The sequence below is a fragment of the Ornithodoros turicata genome, chromosome 8 (genome assembly GCF_037126465.1).
Source record: "Ornithodoros turicata isolate Travis chromosome 8, ASM3712646v1, whole genome shotgun sequence".
Classification (NCBI taxonomy): Eukaryota; Metazoa; Arthropoda; class Arachnida; order Ixodida; family Argasidae; genus Ornithodoros; species Ornithodoros turicata.
Window position 1 is genome coordinate 1,312,956 of NC_088208.1, and position 22,169 is coordinate 1,335,124.

Consider the following 22,169-nt stretch of genomic DNA (forward strand, 5'->3'; position numbering starts at 1 on the left):
ACACAAAAGAGAGCAATTTGTTGAGAGGAAACGTTCAGCTCGAAACTCCAGTCGGAAGGTTCGATTTCCGCGTCATTTACGGCGGGGAGTCCAGGCTTGTTCACCCTCGGTGACGTCGCTTCTAAAAAAATTGCCACGCTAATACCGATAAAATACGAATTTCCAATTTTGGCTGTATGCAGTCAATGGACTCACCTATAATATATCCAATTTTGGGGCAATTTTTTAGTGGGGTTTTTGAGGTAAAGCGCTCGGAAATTTGCCATTTTTCCGAGGTTTTGCCTCATTCGAGCGAGGGTAGCCTGTGTTACAAGCCATATGGAGCGACGAGGTGGGTAACCTTCGATAGCCCTAAATACGCAATACAGCGGCATCAGGCTAAACTTCATCGGTTCTTTAGATCACCCACAATGTGGTCGTGAATTTGGTGCTTTTTGCTGCAGCGGCTGAACTTTGGAATTTTTTCCCGGGTAAACCAAAATCATTGGAACACCGAAAAAGTACTGACTCATTATACACCGTTTCAACTGTGGTCAGAAAAAAATATCAGTACCAAAAAGCGCCGCTGCAAGAGGCCCTCAAACTCGCACGTGACGACGATTACCTCGGAGAGGTATTTCTTTTTCATCTAGCTCCTGAACCGCCTGATGCAAAATTTTTAAAAACCGTTTATTTTTCATCACTGACCCGTAACGACAATTTTTTTTTTCAATTTCATCCAAGAACCAAGATTTCACTCCTTGTTCGATTTGAGATGGAACTAGCCTACAGACACCTGAAACATGGAGCCACGGCATCACGTCATCACATTCTGTCTGAAGAGGTACTGAGCAGGGCTAGGCACCGGCAAAGACAAACCCCGCTATTATTTATTGAATCACAAGATTGTTTCCTTTGCCGTACTCGTAATGACATTCACTCTTACATTAAAATTCAACAAAATAGCACCGTGCTTGAATGCTATCTTAGCGATTTTCACTGGAAAGGCTTGTCGTGGTGCCCATGGTACTTTCAGTCATTAGAATCACAACAACAGTAAATTACCAGTGCTCTTTAAAATAATTGTGACCCTGGAACGCTCAACATCATCACCATGCTTATGGAATACATGGCACACAGCCATTTCTATGGCCATATACTCGTTGCATGAGGCTCCACCTTCAAGCAAAGAGGCGTGAAAGCCTGGGGGCAAAGTTCTGTTCGCGCACGACGGAGCACAAGACAGAACCCAAATACGGGAAGAGATATATGATATGATTGCACTTCTACTATATTAATGATTTTCATTCTTGCATTGCAGTTTAGAAAAACTATCACAAAAAGCGCATACTACTGCCAAGTATCTAATTTTAGGTGGCCTCAAATGCTACTTTATATGAAAACCATAATTGTGCTATTACTCGGATTACTATCAGCCAAGTTTACTATCATCCGCTCAATCAGCCGCTCCAAGTTTTTCTCTCTTGCCATTTCAGCCTACCAGGTTCTGTCATGCAGTGAAGCAGACTCACATCCAAAATAATTAATTTATATTGAGGGCGGCATGCTTCAAAGGAATTTCTCACCTGCGCTCAGATACCAGCATTTCTGCACAAATACTGCAAAAACTGCAAACAGCTTACTCCATCAACATATCAAGCAGGGTGAATACTGACACTGAACAACATCTAATAAAAACAAATAAACAAACAACCCTCTTCTCAAGAGTTCAGGTTTATAAAGCGGCTTTCTTCTGCGTAAACGCAGTGAAAGCAGGAAAGAGCAGCAAAAAATTGCACGCACTTGTGTTGCTATGACTTCAAAAACCGAAGCATTCGCTAATAAATTCAGAAAAAGACATCCATTTCTGCTATAATTCTTGCATAATGCTACGTACACATTGCACATTCGCATTGTTCCTGCGTAAAACAGGGACAGAACAGGGGCACACAAATTCTATTAATGTGGGACTCAGCTACAAAATCACCACGATTGTGACAATGCAGTAGCCCTTGCCGTGTCAGTATATGTACGAAATAACAGATACGAAACAAATTTTATTCGAACGAAATATTACGAAGGGCGCGCTTCGCCTTTGTGAAGCAACACTGCCGACGTCATCCTGCATATAAGAATGCGAGCTTTGTAGCAGACGATAATGCCGGGTGACGTCACAGTATCTTCCTCCTGGGGAACTGCTGTGCGATTTGCATGTTGGTTTCGGTTTGGTATTGCCATCATTTATGAATTAATTACTCCCACAAAATTAATGTTGTATTCGGTATCAAGGGAGAGATCCGTGTTCGGTGTGATGCTCACCTATTTTTTTTTTTTCGAATCCTTCCGAGGTCTCCCTTTAAAGGGACTATGAAATGATTTTTTCTCGCTTTCATCAGAAAGAAAACATTTTTCTGAGTCTAGAACCAAAACTTTACCTTCGTCATGCGAGGTGTGTTCTCGGGAGCGAATTTTAACGAACAGGCGAGGAGAGTACCGCTGGCGCCGCGCTTAGGCAAGCTGCCGCGTGGAAACACAGCGAGCAACTTGGCGAAACTGCGGCCCTGTCGACGGAACGTCATCGTGACGTGTCGCGGTCCCGCCAGAAGCATGCACCGTACGATCCCGCACATGCGTTCATCGCGAGTGGAAATCTCCATGACGCCAGCTTCCGGGAGATCGTCGCAGCGTCGCAATATATCGCAGTCGCATCCTGTGGTTTCCGCCGACATGCCGAGACGATGTTAGATGGTTGGTAGCCCTAGTTCACGTCAATATTCGCCAGACATCCAATGCCATATGCTTCTCAGTGACGAGACGGACAGCTTTTGATGCCAAGAAACAATCGGACCGCCGGAATGGAAAGACGGTGCGGTGCCATCGACTGCTCGTGTTTGTAGCGAACATTTGCATGATTGCGATTACGAAGGGACGCTGAATCTCTTCAACGTACTGGATAACGAGCGCAGTGTCGTTTGAATCAAGGTGTAGCGCCATCACAATACGTGTCCTCACCGGGGAAAGAACATCCACCTAAACGGCGCAAAAGTGTGAGTACTTTTCGTTATTGGGGCTAACAAACATATCTCAGTCCGTGTGGTCCATCACATATTTCAGGAATGCGTAAATGGGTTAATTCTCATCTGCGTCACTTGGAATCTTGCGGCCGATTACGCCACACAAGACGGAGAGAGAGAGTAAAAGAAAGACAAAATAGAAGTTACCCAATCTAGTTAGTAAACGCAGGTGGTACACTGTTGATAAGAACCCACTTCGTTTAGCATGATCTTAGAAACCATACTTTAACAGAATATTTATGTAATATATTGAACATATGTATCCGTTCTTTTCTATTCAGTCATCTGCTTTCATGTTCATGTTTACAGGTAGCTTCCTCAGCGGAGCCTGAAACCCCCGAGGTGAGACAGCATGATCATTGCAACCCAGTATTCAGAGCAGACCAATGTTGTGCAGGCCCCTTCCAGATTCCTCTTTGCAGCATTGTCTTGCCTACCATTCGGGCACTGTGTGTTGTTGTCAAGTTCTTTTTTTTATTTGATTTAATTTTTCTTCAGCATGTGCACAAGTATGATATTGAGGGGGACATCTTGTTTACACATGAACATGAGCTAGGATGAATTTAAGAGGTGTACACTTTTGTTCTTTATCTTATAATCATTATTCAGGTGGATTACTACATCCATTTACATTCACCCGAATTGGAGTTGCATACTATGTTATTCATCATCTTCTATCAAACCAGGGTGACCCATGTGTATGGCAGCTGAAGTCTTTCACCATGGTAACATGCCACAAAAACTACAGCAAGTGCTCTGCAGTTCACCTCTAAAATAAATAAACCTAAGTTTGATGCACTATGTCCACAGGAGATTTTGTTCCTGCTACAACTCTGCAGTTTGTTTTACATTAGCAAAAATAACCTTATCAACCATTATCATACCAGTGGTGCTCTGCTTTGTTCAACCATTTCAACTTGCTCTGGGCATCCTGTAAAGCCTGTGCAGCTACTTTAGCCCTTATGTGCTGGTAGCATTGGTGCCAATATAGCTGTGCGACAGTGCAAAACAGAATGCATCCTGCGTTTGCATGTGCATACAAATTATGCGTGTGTAGCATATAATGTGTATATGTAGATGTTACAGTTATCAGGTCTTATGTATGTATTAGTTACGATACTATCTGATGATGCCGACATTTCAGCTGCTTGAGCCTGGTGCCCTCATCCTTGACACATATATACAAGTGGGTCCACATCCTCGGTGGAGCCTGCACAGCTGAGGACTCTGTATAAGTGGCCAATCGAACAGTTCTTTTACAAAGAAGACCATAAAGTAGTTTATTTGAAATAGTACCAATTTCTTCTCGTTTTTTAATTTCAAAATATAGGGCATGGTATGTGACTACTGGGGCTTCTTGCTTCTTTCCAGGTACCTCAACTGGTGACTTCAAGCCTATATAACACAATAGCATAAGGTGAAATAGTACCAATTTCTTCTCGTTTTTTAATTGCAAAATATAGGGCATGGTATGTGACTACTGGGGCTTCTTGCTTCTTTCCAGGTACCTCAACTGGGGACTTCAAGCCTATATAACACAATAGCATAAGGTGAAATAGTACCAATTTCTTCTCGTTTTTTAATTGCAAAATATAGGGCATGGTATGTGACTACTGGGGCCTCTTGCTTCTTTCCAGGTACCTCAACTGGTGACTTCAAGTCTATATAACACAATAGCATAAGGTGAAATAGTACCAATTTCTTCTCGTTTTTTAATTGCAAAATATAGGGCATGGTATGTGACTACTGGGGCTTCTTGCTTCTTTCCAGGTACCTCAACTGGTGACTTCAAGCCTATATAACACAATAGCATAAGGTGAAATAGTACCAATTTCTTCTCGTTTTTTAATTGCAAAATATAGGGCATGGTATGTGACTACTGGGGCTTCTTGCTTCTTTCCAGGTACCTCAACTGGTGACTTCAAGCCTATATAACACAATAGCATAAGGTGAAATACTACCAATTTCTTCTCGTTTTTTAATTGCAAAATATAGGGCATGAGTAGTGATAGATATAGGACCTGGTAACAATGGGCCGCTCAGGTTACATGCGACACGCACACGCACACGCACGATAAGATATCTCAGAAAACAATGGCAATCATCTATCGATAGTGTGAACAATGGGTTCTCAGGTTTCAGTAACATGCGCTGCCAGGATAAGGTAACGGTTAACGCAGGTAAACAATGGGAACTCACGTGTCGATAGTGTTTGATAGGCACCTGGATGCACATTTAATGACATTTAATAACACACAAATGACATGTAATAACACGCAATAACATCCGATGACATTTAATAGCATTTTTCCGATCGGGTTTACGTCACGATCAGTCCGTCACCTAGGTTGGTTGCCGCGTCAGAGCGCCAGGTAGTTTTGGTTTCGGTTCCCACCAAGCGCCCTCTAGTTTTCAAACTTTGGCCATCTGTAGTTTCGGTTTCGGTTTTAAATAAATGGACGCCAAGCTTGGTTGCTCCACGTGTAGTTCTGGTTTCAGTTTCGAATTCCTAGGTGTTGCCAGGTGCCCTCTGGTTTCAAGCTTCTGACCGTCTCTAATTTCGGTTTTCAAACCACAGCACGCTAGTTTCGCTGTGACAACGTCAACGCATTTTCTGGTTATATAAATTAAGCGTACACGTAGAAATTTCATCAGAAAAAGAAAAAAAAACATGGTTGACCAGTTCTATGTGAACCTGCTCTCAAATGCATCTTTGGATGTGTTTCCCGACAACACAATGAGCAAGTTCCGAGTAAAGCTAGCCCATCCACAGAAGTTGGAGGGTAGGTGGGAGGCCGCTTTAACAGAAATCAACATCCCTTTTGCGATTAAAAATGTCACTGACACAGTCAATAGTATATCGGAAACGACATTCCTTGGTTCTACGATTGAAGCAACAGAGAAGGTCAAGTTCAACGCTAGTGAAAACATTATCTTGGCTTTGAGACAATTTTTAGCAAAACATTTGCAGTATAAGGCAAGAATTATACGTGGTAGTGGTCATTATGAGATACAACTTCCTCTGAACTATGGATTGGAAATTAGTGCAACTCTTGCCGCTAAGCTTGGCATGGCTGAAAAGATAATCGGCTGTGGAGAGTTAGACAGAGGGTCACCCGTGAAGCTACTCAAATACCAGGTGGAGATGGAAGAAACGATTAACATAGTTACCTATCGTTCACGAACGGTAAAGTATGAAGTTCCAGAAGGCTACTACGAATCGGGGAAGGACCTCGTTACAGACAACCATGACAACCATGCCTATCGAACAAAGCTTCATTTGTCGCAAGATGCTCGTCTCCTCGTGTGTAACCCATACAATGGAATTTGTCACCTGGAACGCATGAACGATGGCTGTGTGACCTTTCATCCTTATTTGGCTTTGATGCTGGGCTTCGGAAAGAGGACAACTTTCTCAAGTTATGCAGTCGCCGAACGAGACGTCTGTCTATTCCCTGCTCAAAACTATATTTTCATATACTGCAATGTCATCGAGAACGAATTTGTGGGTGACGTGACAGCACCACTTCTTCGATCGATACCGTTCAGAGTCCAGGGTAGGAATGATGTGATGTCTTATTTATTCACAAACCTCTACTATAAATATGTATCTGCGAAGGAATTGACAACCATTCAAATTGAGTTGGCAAACGAGATAGGTGATTTCATTCCATTCATTTCTGGGTTGACGTGTTGGGTTGACGATCCACCTACGTAAATGTATATAACAAACCCACCATGTTGCATAGCACATTTTGGTGCAGGAAAGCGAGAGCATCTACCACACTATTCTGCTCCCGAACTTTATCAGATTGGAGGAGGCATATTTGGTGATGTATTGAGGGGTTTCTTGCCCATACTGACCAGGAAGGTAGCGCCATACGTTGGAAGAAAGCTCCTTGATACTGGAAGACATATAGCCGAGGAAGTCCAGCAAGGAGCATCATTTCGAGAAGCCGTCAAGGAAGGAGTAGACCGCACAGTGCATAAAACTCGTGACGACTTACTTCAGAGACTCACAGGGAAAGGAAGAAAACGCAAGGCCGGTAAAAAAGCTCGACCTGCGGAGAAGCGGAGGAAATCTGACTTCTTTACTTGACAGAAAAAAAAAGTCTATTGCAGTAGTGCATAAAGATTCCTGTCTGTGTACTACAAACCAGCTGGAACTCTTCTCTCTTCCACCTACAAACTTTGCTTTGGAGAAGTCTGAATACGTCGAGTTTTTCCCAGTATCTGCTCCGACATCAAGTGGAGTGATCGAGTACAATGTTCCGGGACCCGGTGGGGCTTCTTTGATCTTCAATCCAGCTTTTTGCATATTCAGTGCAAGATCATTCGAAAGAATGGAGATCCAGCGGTAACTACAACAAGCACTTCAACAACACCTGATGCAGTCATACCTGTCCAAGCGTTCGGTTCATCGTTGTTTCAACACGTACATATCTACCTGAATTCAACCTTGGTTTCGAGTTTCGAACATTACGGTTACCGTTCCTACCTGGACATCATTACGAATGCCAACAATGTAACTCAGACACACGCCCTTTCAGCAATGTTATACGAGCCAGACCCTTTAGGTACGAGTTTGGTATATGCTCCCACATCTGATTCAAAAGGAGTTTTCGCTCGTTACAAGCGAACCAAAGGATCGGCACTGTGTGACATGTACAGCCCAATCTTCAGCGACATATGTCAACAACAGAAGCTCATTCTTAACGGAACTGACATAAGAGTTGTGCTACGTCAAGCGTCGGACGATTTTCGTCTCTTGCAAGCTGATGGTTCAACAGAAAACCACACTGTGGAATTTTCACGTATCGTGCTCTACCTCCGACGTGTTCAGTAATCGCTGAGTATACTTGTTGGTATAGAACGAAGACTTTAAACAACACCTGCAGTATACCTTCTCCGAGGACTGAAAATTAAGTACAGAACCATCGCCCCTAACCAATCTCAGGTGATATTTGACGACTTGTACAGCGAGCGAGTTCCCTTCAAGTTAACAGTATTGATGGTCAGGAGTGATGCCTACCAAGGTAGCAGACCACGAAACCCATTCAAGCTTGAGAACTTCAAACTAAAGCGAGCAGTACTGGATGTTGGTGGACAACAGTACACGGATGAGTTCGACTTTCAACGAGACATCTATTCCAAAGCCTATATACACCTGCTTCACAAACTAAAACGCAAGGATATACCAATAGCTCCAGCTGCGTATGCAAAAGAGACATTTATGCTTTATTACCATCTGACTCCAGATGCAGAAGTGAATGTCCTTTGTCCTGTTGTTCAAGCCAACGTTCGTCTGACCCTAACGTTTGCTGCCAATCTCACAGAAGCAGTAACGGTGTTGTTTGTATCCGAAACACCTCGTGTGCTAGAAATCAACAAAGACAGACGAGTGAAATTTGTCTGAAGAATAAACATGGAGGAGTGGCAGTTCTATGCAGCATTCAGTAGACACTACTGCACCAGAGAACTGTTTCGGGGAACCTTCGCATGCAATGAAATCGCAAGACAGGAAGCCAGACCTGGCATTTATGTGATTAACACAGCTCCAAGGAGCAGTAACGGTGAACACTGGACCATGACTTATGTTTCCGGTGACAATGTGGTTACGTATTTTGATAGTTACGGAATTCAGCCCGTCTACAAAGAATTCTACCAATTCATTCATCCTACCAGGTCATTTTACTATAACAAGAAAAGACTTCAGGGCTACGGATCAGCTACATGTGGCCTCTACTGTCTGTATGTAGCCAGCATGCTGGCTTGTGGATTCTCACTCCAAGAGCGCACTCAGCGATTTTCGTCAACAAACTTCACACTGAACGACAAGCTGATACCCGTCCTTGTACGTAAGGACGTATGTCATGTTGCAGTGTACTTTGACACAATAAAATGGTATTTATTTCCATGTCGTTACAGGCACAATCTTATATAAAAAGAAACAACAGCATTACAAGAACAACAGCCAGCTAGGACAACATATACATAAAAGCTGTCTATTTCTTTCCATTGGATGCGTACCCAAAGGGTAACGTGTGGATACCATCCTCACAAATGAAACGCTTTGTGTCTAGGGGATTTAAAGCGACTTTCGTAACACATAGACTTTTATTGATATTTTCCTTGCGCACAATGATGTTCTGGCAAACTTTGTACACTTCACCAAGCTTAAGAGAGTCTATGTACATTGAATAATGCAACTTCTGGGCTTCACATTGTTTCACCCACTTAGCACGATTGTATCGTTGGAGGACTATGGAGGTCTAGTGCATAGAGCTTCGGTTTCAGGCAACAGAACCCTAGGATGTGGTCGTGGGGCATTTCATTCTTAAATTTTCCTAGCACCATCTTGTTTTTCGTAGAATACAGCGAGTCATCACAAGAATGACCAGACGTATCAAGGTGGGTATCGGCGAGCTCAGCAAGGGCCTTCTCATCGCTCAGCATCACGATATAAGAATCTGTGTCCATATACAAGAGCCTTGTGTCCGGGGCTACCCGAAGCAAGTTGTTATAATAAAAGTCATCCATCATGACTTTAGAGAGCTCGAGAATAGTGAACCCCAGGTACAAAGGCTGTCGCATACGGACTATCGATTGAGCGAACTGAAACAAGACTATGTTAGAGCTTAGAGCCCTGAATTGTTTGAGGTTCGGTTTACGCAAGAATCTCAACACTTGCTCCTCGGAAGTTGCCAAGCGGCAGTCGACGAACTTTCGTACATTCATACATGTTTTCCCATATACGGAGTTAATTAAACACTTGTACAGGTTACGTTCGAAGGTATTGGTTGCCTGCTTGCGTAGTTCGTGATGGAAGTCAACATCCCAGTAAACCACCGATGTCCCATGGACGTCCTGAAAAGTCAAAGTCCTGATCCGCGAAAAATGTCCCAATGATGTAAATAAGACGTCATTCGAAACGTCCTAGCGTTGTCTAGCCAGGATGCATTTTAAGGATATCGCTGGGACTTCGAAATGGCGTCCCGATCGGATGTTGATTTAGAAGTAGAATACAAACATACTTTCGATGCTCATTATATTTTTGTATCCTTATGATAACGTTCAACAGCGTGTAGCAAGAAACTAAAACACGGACACTATTTTTTATCCGTGTTACCGAAGTGGCAACACACAAAAATTATTCATCTGAATTTACAAAGAAACTCCCGACATGGTCCGAGCTTAGCAGATGTACCACAGTATCTAGCTTCTGTCTCCTTTTACTGTAGTGCTAATAAAGGTAGTTGGGAAGGCCGAAAAGACCTCGATATCTCTTGCAATATCTCCATGTAGAACGGAACACACACAACTACATCTCCAGATGTGCTTCCCTGCCGGAACGAGAAGACATAACATCATTGAATTGTCGCCACAATTCCAACGAGATCCAAAGACAAATCAGACAGTCAATTCGTTCATTATGTAGCCATCAGGTACAAGTTCCTCACTGACAGAATCAGGGTTTTTGAAGAGAAGCTATACCTTCGTGACATCATGTTCCACTATGTTGTGTGGCGAAGACCGTACCCACGGAATAAAGAAGCAATTCAATGAATTGGCTTAATGGATATAAATGCTAAACGCTGATCTCCACTTGATTTAATGTAATCCAACATGTTTTGTACACACTGCACCAGTTCAAAGAATGCGAAACCAATTGAAGGAATTGGCCTAGAGTATCAATAAAACAACAACTTTATTTCTAAGGTTAATAATGAGGAGTTTCGTCGCTAGTGTGGATACCCGAGCCCACTGGCATAAAATGCGATGAAATGTGCCCCTTCACCATAAGGATCGAAGTCCTGACGTGTCTAAAAAGACCAAAAAAGCTCTCATCACAGAGTGTTGATGGGCTGGATTTCACCAGGGGCAAAGCAATTTTCATAGAGATAGAAAGGGTGAAATTCCAACTGACTAAGGATCTGAGAGAGCGCGTTTCGGGAAGGTTGGTAGCATGGACAAATAAGAAGAATGTGCCCAGGTCCCCTACGGCACCGTAGTGACATCATCGGTCAGAATAGATCAGATATGCATAGAGATTCCAACTGAGCACTGCACATGCCACTTGAGGTGGCGGTTGATACCGCGGCGTCTTTTACCCATCCAGTGATGGTTTAACCCCATCAGAGTGACATCGCGGTGTTTCGCGATGGGTTCCCGCGTCTAATATCTTGGCCTGCAGCGGCGATATCGGGATGCTGTTTCTTGTGACGAATTTCCCTTACATCCCCCTACGCGTGCACCTTGCGGCTTGTGAGAAATGCTGGCGGTTTTCCAGATATTTGAAAATTCTAGACAACCGTCGGTGCTTCTGACACTTTCAAAGTCTTGTAAAGCCCGCCCGGACTGTTGGATCGAGACCAAAAGTCAGGTCCGAACGGGCCTGGATTAGCTGTGTGATCGCGCAAATCACACAGGAACTGATCTGTAGTCCCCAAGAACACAGAAACGTCCTGCGTTTGTCCCCAGGATATCAACCCCGGACGACGATGACATCCTCAGGAAGTTATCAACTGGTCCTCCCAGTGTTACCTCCGTGTTAAAGTGGGACTCCCGGTCATATCACCTGCACATCCTCAGGGTGTCAACCTGGAACACTCGCAGGACCTTGTGAGGACGACTTCACCTGCACCTCATTTTTCTGCGTATAACTTATACGACACCAGACGCAGTCCTGATAACTTCTCTTTTTCCATACATCTCGTTTAGCTTCCGCAATACAATCTCGCTGTTTGTTTCTAGTACAATTCATAATGGACAACGAGCGCAGCGCAGACGCAAAAAAAAAATCTTGTCAGGGGTACGAAGTCCGAGAAACCCAATATCGCCAACTGTAGGATGGGACAAGCGTTAGCTTGCCCACATCACGCTTAAAAAATAGACCACAAAACAGCACCTTGTATTGCCAACTGTAGGACGAGACAAGCGTAAGCTTGCCCACATAACGCTTCAAAAATAAAGCGCCACCTGTGGCACGCAAGGGCTCACTCCGAAAGGTACTAGAATTCTCTTCCGAAGCCAAAACAGACACGGCTTATTGCTTACAACGCGATCCTCCGTACGTTCGAGAGTCCTGCTCGCCTGTGACACAAAACGAAGGGTGAGTTATCCATGTTTCTTTCGATTACGCAAAGAAGGAATACTCAAAGTGAGGAATTGAATGAAGTATTAGGTAAACATCAATGCAAAGGCTATGTTTCTTACTCCTTTTGGTTTGAGACGTTCAGGTAGGAGCTTTGAAAGTCAAAAGCAATGGGACAGAATCGCGCGTTTCTCTCCATTCCACGAGCAATGCGCTCCATTTATCATAGACAGTCATCCTTTTTTTCCTTTTTAGATGCAGAGAATTTTACCCTGGACCACCCTTTATTTCAGAAAAATGTCAATCAGGTCCCAGGATCGGCCCAAAAAGAAAACAAATTTGTTTACAAAGTCTGAACAGGTAAACTAAACAAAGTAATATTTCTCGTCCCCCTAGCTACCCACAGGTACGGGCACAGGACGTACCTGAATGACTCTTCACGGACAGTCCGAGAGTGTTATCCTCAGGACGTCCTGAGGATAACCTCGAAGGACGGGGACACGATGATACTGTAGGGACGTCCTGAGGACCGCGTGTGTTCTTTGGGGTGGTTTCGAACTCGTAGGCGGAGACGCGTTAGTAAAATTCGTTTTTCCGAACTTCAGTGCCCTTATTGGAAAGAAATTCGCCTCGGAAATGGTTCATACTTGGAGAACCCACTGTTCTCGACGCGGAGCACGTGATAAAATTCACTGCGTCTCTCTAAATTTAGAAGTTCTCGAGTTAGAGGATTCCGCGTTCACACTCCTCCCAATACATGGGACCAGCGGCTTCCCCCCCCAAAAAAAGCCTTCCCGTTGCTGCCACATGGTCATGTTTGCCTTCGTTAGGAAGGTCTCAATGTGCTCTTTCCAACAGCGTTTGTCCCACAGGCGCGCGATGTTCCGTTCTCCCGATATCGGCTTAAGAGCATGACGAGCTGCGAGGCTGGCTAGAGCCACCCTGAAACGCTTCCCACTTTTCGGTGTCGTAAGTCGATTACCCGATGTCCGATTTAGTCGAAATTTTGTGTGCGCGTGCTCTGTTCCCTGCTCTACAACTTTCCAATTGAGACCAGCCGTCGATTTCCAGTGGTTAAGACGTCATTCTCGAAATTCCTGACACCGACCACCGTTCACCGATTTTTGTCCCTGTCTTCAGGCTTGAAGCCCACGGCGGATCCGACTTCCTTTTAATGGGCACACGCACTCGACATGGGAAACTTGCCGCATCTTTCTATCCCTCTCGGTTCTCGAGTTAGAACACCGTGGCAACGGCGGTTCTCTGATACATGGGCCTGGGGCATTTTTTTCGATATCGGGTTCTTGCTGGCGTAGGAAGGTGATTGAGATGTGTTTTTGAAGAGGAAAACGTCCTCTTTCCGATAGCGTTGGTCCCCTTTGGTCGACTTTCCCTTCCCTTGCTACATCCCGAGGAGCGCCTGGCGCTGGGGCATGGCCTGGCGGGCAGGTGGCCTTCCTGCCGTTTCTGCGCTGCGGGCGGCGTCCATTTCGCTTGCAAGCTTCGTTTCGTTCGCACGCCTTTTTCTGGCTCCCGTTGTCTCGCGTTCCGTCGTTGCTCTGGTGCCCTGGACTGCTGTGAATGTGTTTTTATGCCCTACTAGTGTTGCCTGGGGGTGCTTTTATGTGTGCACCCTGGAAGATAGGTCCAGAAGCCTTGCGATTTCTTAGATTAAAGGTTAGTTCTATGTTTGTACGATTCGTGGAACTTTTGTTTGGTATCATTCCTAGCGTGTGGGTTCTATTACTTTATGCTAGCAGTGTGATTATTACCCTTTTGATTCCTATTACCCTATGCTTTATCTTTCAGCTAAGTGTACTCGTGACCCTACCAGCACTTTTCAAGGTGAAGATGCAACATCGTCAGTGGCCCCGTTACTAATGTCTAATCTATGAATTTCAGATACTTTCGACGTATTCATTGCGGTGAACAACGCGGTTGGGACAGCACACTCATGACGTGGGAAGGTCACAGAAATGTTGAAAGACATCAGGTAAGTTACGCTAAAGTGCGTTTCAGAGCTCTTCATTGACTTGTGTTTACTGCGAAACAGATTGGGCATACGCTTCACCCGTGCAACTTCGTCATGTGCTCCACGGCAGCACAAGCCTTTACGGCTGTGCCACTGTATGTAAAAATGCTGAGTGATTTTAATAAAGAATTTGCAGGGAAGTACAATGTGTCGCACCTTGTTGACTCTTTTACAGATGTGTGGAAATGTCGTAGCGGATGAATGTGAATTATGGATCTCCAAGTGGCGTCCCCCGCCTCATTTTCAAGATTTTACCCGTTTTGAAGGTACGTAGTGAATGTGCGAGGCATTCACGTTCCTACTACGTGGTTATCCATGCGTTTCCCGTCTTCGCAGGCAATAGGGCTGTTGATAGGGAGAATGCTAGGCTACTGCAGACTGCAACCATAGGCGCTGTGTCTAAAGGTATGCGTATACGTCGATGCGTACTTCACAGTGACATTTTGCTGTAGCAGTGTTTTTGAAATTACATTTCTTGCAGGTTAAGCTCACATGACGCGGCAGGGAAGGGAGTCCGTGGCGAAAAGTGAATATAGCCGAAGTTGGATAGCGTTAATATTTGCGCACGAAAGGCAAGGTGGACACATCGCAAATCTCCAGTTGTACGAAACACAGTGCAGCATGGTCGTCGGTTATGCCAGTGCTTCAACATATGTTTCAGCGTCGCACTTCGGACATTGCGGGCATATACCTTTAAGTTTTTCCCCTTGTGGACTGATGCTGCGTGTGTTCATGGACATCATGTTTTCAAAGACATGTAAGTTCTCAATAATAATGCGAAAAAAATGCTGGTCATGTTACGCTGTGATATAATACCTGGTGAGGTAATACGATGCTATGACGCTCAGTTTCATACGAAATAAAGTGTTTGATCTAATGTTGCTTGTTTGTGCCACTGATACGCACTGCTGTGCGGTGTTGATGTAATGTTCAGAGAACGCCAGTAAGCCTGGCTAAGGCACGGGAAAAAGGTTCACTAGAGGTCCGTAAAAGGTCGTCATTGACGTACTATGGACTTCCTTGGGACGTGCGCGGATGTTATTTCGGCAGTTCTGAGTACGTCCCAAGTATGTCAAAATTATGTTTCAGGATGCCCTCAGGATGTCTTCATCGTCCTGAGGGTAACATCATGTCGACGTCCTTGGGACATCCGTGGTTTACTGGGATAGGATCGCAGGAATGGTTTTTGTTTGAACCTGAGCACCCGGTGAATTTTCTCGAGCCGGAGACCCAACTGTAGGTACAACTTTAGACTGCGATAATGAAGAAAATACTTCTTCTTGTCAAGCAATGTAAGGAGTAATTTTGGTTCTATATCATGCTGTGGGAGGCTGAATTTTTTGATCAGGTCTTTCTGATAATCTGAGAGCAACTCATGAGGAACTCTGAGAGGAACGCTCATTTTTTCGGGCGCGAGCGGTAAATCTCTATGTCGTTCGTGGAGCTCATGTACGTAGGCCAGGTCTACCTCTAAAAAATAACCAACGTCTGCATAATCTGCAACAATGGTTACATCTAAACCTGCAACCTCTTCGGGTGACAGCCATTCAAAGCCTCCGAATGGGAGTGGTTCACGCATCACTGTGCCATAGAGTCCATTTATGTCCATGTAATTAATTATGGTCTTTGGTTTTTCGGGATCGTACTGCTCTGTCCCTGGGACATTTGCAGTGGCCATTCGCGTTCAACACTGGGTCATACCACCACACAGGCCCCGTTCAATTAACAGATAGGCATCGGGATCGTGGATTAAATCCAGATTAATCCGACTCATTTTTAGTGCGCAAGACATGCTTAGTCCTGGGAGTGACACGAAATGAAGTGGTTCAATTTTGTGCATCTCCAACGCCCATATTCAGAAGTTTTGAAACACGTCTGGCAGAAGCAGTGCATCCGTCAGAAGGTACAAATCCGAGTACTCGCCCAGGCTCTTCAGTTGAAATTTTTCAAACACGTTTTGCGCATGGCGGTAATCTTCCTCGCTCACTTCTGATCCGTTCAGTTGGTTAAAGAACTGGTCACGTGATGGCAAACAGGGCTCGTAACGTTCAAAAGAGGTAACGTAGTTATAACAGAAAACCCCTTTACGTACAACCAACTTGAAGTAGTCCTCCTCTGCGAAAAACTGAAGCAGACACCTGAAGTTAGATTCACCTTTGTCGCATAGATTTTTCGTCAATGTGTCGGGACTAGCATTGAGGAAGCTTAACGAGTGTATGAAGCGGAACACACCAATGTCTATAGCCTTAAACTTTTGACAACTGGAAGCTATCACTCTGATCTCTGTCTTCCGAAGCAGGTGCAGATGAGCTACTATGAATCCGAGGTCATAATTGGCATTATGCGCAATGATGGGCACTTTACGTGGTATCTGCAGTTTCAGATTACATCCCTGACACAACGATTGGCGAAATTCTCCACTTACGTGATCATGGTCTCGCACTTTCTGTTTCTTAGTGAATGGTTCTTTACAGATGTTACAGTGAGTGGCTTCAGAATGTTCGAGTTCGTCTCCTGGTGTCATTTGCAAGGGCACAGTCTCGTGCAACATCGCATACAGCTCATCATGCAAATTACACAATAGTTCCATGAAAACGGAAACGCAGTCTGCACCACGGTAAATATGTTTCTTCAAGACACACGAATCGCACGAGCGTATGACAAGGAGACAGAAGGATGAAGGGATGTGTTCCTCGTAGACATTCCCGCCTCCCGAACACGGTGATAGTACACTCTCAATGTCGTATACACAGTATAAGGGAACTTCCGACATCAAATGCTCTCCGGCAAACGACAATGTCTCACCCTTCTTTGGAAAAATAGTCTTGGACAGTTTTTGTTGTTTACACATTAGTAGATGATCCGCGAGTACACCCGGGGTGGTGAAGCCCATCGTACACCGTTTGCAGTGAAAATAACCAAGTGGTGTGAACAAAGCATTGAAATTAGTAATGAGTACAAAATGGAAGTCAATCAGCAGTAGGTCGACATGCTTCTTGCACTGGTCGTCGACAACCTTAATCGGGTAAACATATTTTTCGTCTTTGTCATAACCGTACACGTTAATGCTCACATCGCTCTGCTTCTCAAACATTTCTACATCTCTCGGGAACACTACAGGAAACGTCTCTGGAAATACATATTGAGACAGGTACGACCTGTAGGATGAAGCTCTGCGTCTGTAAGAACCCTTTGCAGGATGTAGTCCGGCAAGTACGCAAAATGCGAAACACATGTTCTGTTCACTATCCTCGTGAAGGTCGACACTCAGAAGACACCGACACTTTTTTTTTCAATTCGTTTGGCAATTCAAAGTCGGTACATCCAATGAGCTGTGGTGCGAGACGACCGACATGAAGAATGCAGGCGTGAATTCGAAATAAGAAAAATCCCGATCCTTGCATTTCAAGCTTTTCTAAATTGTTGGTCACTTCAGTGCCTACTTCAATGACAGCACGTTCTACGTCTCGTTCCGACCACAGCGTATGCACACTTGAAGGAATAAATTGAGTGACAAATATGATCTCATCCTCAGGCGTATGTCGACCGAGTTCCGCCTTCAGCAAAACATAAAAGCGTAACGGAAATCCGAAATGTCGAAGTACACTGGCAAGGAAGCGTCCGTTTTCATGAAAGAATGTGCTGACATCCTGCCCGTCGTCGTCTCTGTCATGTATGAAGCTCATAGCGGTTGGTATAGTTGCGGAGCGTACAGAGTGTCTCACAAAATGGGATACAGGGCGTTGCAAGGTTATGAACGTTAGCCAGATGAATTTGAAGTCCAAGCGCTGTTGTGTAGTGCTGCCGATCGGCCGGAGGACAAAGGTGGCATGTCACGATTTCTTTATCCTTTTTTACTCGGATTGACCGAACACGATGTCTGGCGAAAGAAGACGTTTCCCGTCTTTTCCAACTCGCTCTTTCTTCTCCATCCAGAGTCCGCTCGTGTTCCTCATGTCTTCGATATCTTGAGTGCTTAGTTTATGAAACCGAGCAGGAAGGAACACCTTCACGTGCTCGTGATCCTTCATAATTTCTACGTAGACTGCCTCGCCATACCTCGTTTCAATTTTGTTAACATCGACCACATCATACTTGATGTTTTTAGGAATTGTCGCCATTTTTTGAAACTCTCCACATTTCTTTAGCTTGTCAAGTTTACGCAAGATCGACGAAGACATGATGCTTACTTGTACACTGATGCAATGATGATGACGATGATCCTTCGGGCACGTTGGACCGGCTGAAAACAAAAGGAGCACATGTTAGAACACTGCAAAATATTTCATCATTCTGAACGCCATACCTCCTCAGAAGGAGGTTCGAGAGTGAAGGAGCTGAGCGTCAGACAGTTCTTATATAAGAAGTTGCCAGCATGGCAACCTTGAGGAGTCTTTTTTTTTTTACATCGTCAACTCTGCAGTCGAACCTACCTTTGCAGTCTGCTTTTTTTCCCCTACACTTTGCAAGCACGGACTTGTTTATCTAACGAAACGTATCTTCACCAGACTTCATTCCCTTGCACGAAATGACAGTGATAGTACCTTTTAGGTTCGTGACGCCTGCCTCGGTGTCAATTTCAGGGGCTAGTCAAAGCGGGAAATCCACCTTCGTGGCACGACTAATTAAACACAGAGCTGTCCTCTTTGTCTTGACTTGTCTCAACAGAGCAACGATCACTATAAGGTGTGGACCAACATTTTCCCGGACGATCACAGACAGATCGTATACAGGTCATGAAAAGGCTGAACAAACACATTCGTTTCCTTCGTATGATCGCTGAAGCAAAGACACCGGAAGAACGTTACACCCTGATTCAACATGCCAGCAGGGAACAGCTACGAACAATCAGGGAGATTTGTATGAACCTCTGCAAAGGAAACATCGACGTACCACCGAAAGTTAAAAAGCAATTGCAGCCTTTTGCAACACCCATTAGGACACTGGCTTCCAGGCAAGACCGTGCAGATGTGAAGAAAGTTAAACGGATTCTTCATCAGTCCGGCGGGTTTCTGCAATTTTTGTTGCCACCCTTGTTAGGTCTCGTTTCAAGTTTAGCGGGCAAAAGCATCGCAAAACCAATCGGCATTTAAAGAATGCAGAAATACGAGCTTGTTCCCTATCGGAAAAGCACTATTCCGTCGATATTGAATAAACAGGAGCCTGATGATATCAAGGCCAAGGAGATCATCCAGTACTTGCACAAGCTACTGCATCCTCCCGCGAACACATTAAGACAGCCTAGTGCAGCAAGTGAGGAGACAAATCCTGTGGCGTCGACAAGAGAGCAGACACAGATTCAAGCGGACGAGGAGGAAGATGCCATCGTTAATTTTATGAGCAGCGGCTACAAGATGAGAGCAAGCCAATTACTGCATTTACTAAAACCCGTGCTCAGCTGGAATAGCAAAACATTTGAGCTCATTGTCAATGGTCAACAAATACCAAATACCAACGTTGTCGACCTTGTTTATTATTTGGTCACAAGAGCGCGAAATGTGTGGCGACCCGCGTATCTCGAGAGGATCCTACCACTATTGGTCAAGCTAAATATACCGACACTTATCGTACATCCATCTCGACTTGAAAAGGAGACTGCAGAGTCATCAGCCAGTAGTCCTACGTTCACACCTGAGACACCTCGTCGACGCATTTCTCCGGTTATCACAAGAGCGTCTAAGAGACTTCGAGAATGGAACCAGTATTGAGCACGTTGGAACCGCAACAGGAACACTGTGGTTACCTTCGGGACGAAAACATTCTGGCGCATTTTCCCGCGCGACACAGGAAGAAGGCTCTCGCCATTCTGCAGATGCTAAAGACTGTATTTGCGATAGATGAAGAGGGAAGGATTATCTGTCATTCTCGCGTTGTTCCAAGTAGTTCCGTCATCGAGCTTATAAAATACGAACTGCACAATCGATCGCCCTCTTGGTACAAAGGTGACGTTGCAGCCGTTATAAATGCCTACTTGTCATTCGACGTACTTCGTGTTCGCGGAAGAAAATCGTGCTAATGGCTGCTTACGTGGACGTATACCATCCTGGTGCTCTAGGTGGTGTTCAACGACCCGCACGAGCCATCGATGAAAAGCCGGCAAAGGTTGCCAAGTTCCTGGAAACCAGTGATGTGTACTCTCTCTTCAGAGAACTTAAGCGACCACGTCAGTTCCGGAAGACCATCGTTTTTGGTGTGAAGGATATATTCCAAATAGATTTGAAAGACCTTTAGAAACTGTCGAGATACAACAAGGGTTTTCGCTATCTTTTGTTTTGTATCGACGCATTTTCTCGTATGCTTGCTGTAGTGCCTGTGCAGAATAAACGAGCAGCGGATATTATACGTGGACTGAGACTCGCTTTCAGACGTATTGGCACTCCGAGACTGATTCATTCAGACAGAGGTACAGAGTTCACCAACAAATCGGTCGGAGCATTTTTAAAATCAAAAGGGATATCCCTCTTCCACTCTAATTCAAATACGAAAGCAAGTATTGCAGAACGATCTATTCGAAGTCTCATGACGCCACTTTATCGTGCTTTCGAATATCAGGGACATAAATCGTACTTACATAAGTTTTACAGCCTCTGGTCAAAGCATATAATCATCGTGTTCATAGAACTCTGTCGACACGACCTGTGGATGTCAACAAAGAAAATGAACATTTATTTAGGCAAAAGCTCTATCCTACTCCGAGCAAACCCCCAGAGAAGCCACGTTTTCGTGTTAGCGACCTTGTCAGAATAGCAAAGTCTAGACACCAGTTAGTCAAAAGTTACCTTGGTTCGTTTACGCGTGAAATTTTTGTGGTGAGAGCAGTCAAGATTGGTTACCCGAATACCTATCTCTTACGTGACCAGCAGGAAGAACCTATTGAAGGGCAATTTTATGCAAGCGAATTAACACGTGTGCAGCCTGGAAAGGGCCACCGCATTATAAAAAGACGCGTTCGGAACGGAAAGGTGCAGTACCTGTTGCAACCTGCTGGAAGTCGTAGAAGGACTTGGGTTCCGGAGAACTACCTGCCACCACTGAAGACGAAATGACTGGCGATCACTGGTCCGATGTCGAACATCCAGCCAACGCTGGCGATTCCTGGTCCCAATCGGGTGATGATGTGTGTGGCATGCGGGACGTTACCCAGGATCATCAACTCCAAGGAAAATGTCGCCGTCCTCATACCTGTTGGAATGACATGTTAGAATGTGGTTCATCGAAGTCAACGGACGACACAGTGCTCGTCGCAGCATTTAAGATAACCAGAGACATTTTCCTGTTCCAGTCCCTGCCTCTGAACCTTCCCGCGAAAAAGACTGTGTGGGAGTCTTCAAAAACAATGTATGCCAGGGTACACAGGAAGCGTGAACACCTATCCGACCACCCGTTCGACCTGGTCTCCGAATGGGGAAAACATATGAGCTCCATATTCAGCTATTACGGTGACCGTGACGTTGACGTAATGCAACTGGTGGCCGAAAGTCTATGTATCATGTACTACGCAATGAAGACCGGCTACCATTACCTGGCTGTGTACATAAATGACATGACAAGTGACCTGTTGAAAAATAGGTTGTCACCCAAAGACGCTTACCAATAAATATTGAAATCCGTGACGAGTTGTCTCATTTTACTGTAGGTCGTCATGGTAAATAGATGCCCGGAGATGTTCTGCTGCACCTTGTCCTTTCTGAGTGCTGTTTCCCTGTTCGTTTTCGTAGCTACAACAGAGTTTACAAAAGCAACACTGAAACAGGGAAAATGCACTACCGTGACTCAGATTGACAATAACATCTACGTCCATCGATGCCCAGCTGCAGTAACTGCCGTACGCCTTTGGCTCAGCAATGGTCATCCGACGAGATACGGAGTAAATCTGTCGCAAAATGATACTATCAACTATGGCATTGCTTGAAAGAAGCAAATGTCGTGCACAATTATTACAACTTCGAGTGCTTAAAGCTATGTGAAATAAGCTTCGAACCCATGCAAG

General features: G+C 44.7%; 1 protein-coding gene and 2 long non-coding RNA genes across 3 annotated transcripts in view; 1 reads left to right on the forward strand and 2 right to left on the reverse strand.

Annotated features, from left to right (window-relative positions):
* LOC135366342 (uncharacterized) overlaps positions 1–22,169 on the reverse strand; it is a 315,008-nt gene that overhangs the window by 130,731 nt on the left and 162,108 nt on the right. The gene's annotated exons all lie outside the window — the stretch shown is intronic.
* On the reverse strand, positions 10,809–20,830 carry LOC135365818 (uncharacterized). Its single transcript, XR_010413934.1, has 3 exons — positions 20,751–20,830; positions 18,370–18,422; positions 10,809–10,876 (listed from the first exon to the last, which is right to left on the reverse strand). It is a non-coding gene; the product is annotated as an uncharacterized LOC135365818 (long non-coding RNA).
* Positions 13,664–14,285, forward strand: LOC135365817 (uncharacterized). Its single transcript, XR_010413933.1, has 4 exons — positions 13,664–13,824; positions 13,957–13,992; positions 14,050–14,140; positions 14,201–14,285. It is a non-coding gene; the product is annotated as an uncharacterized LOC135365817 (long non-coding RNA).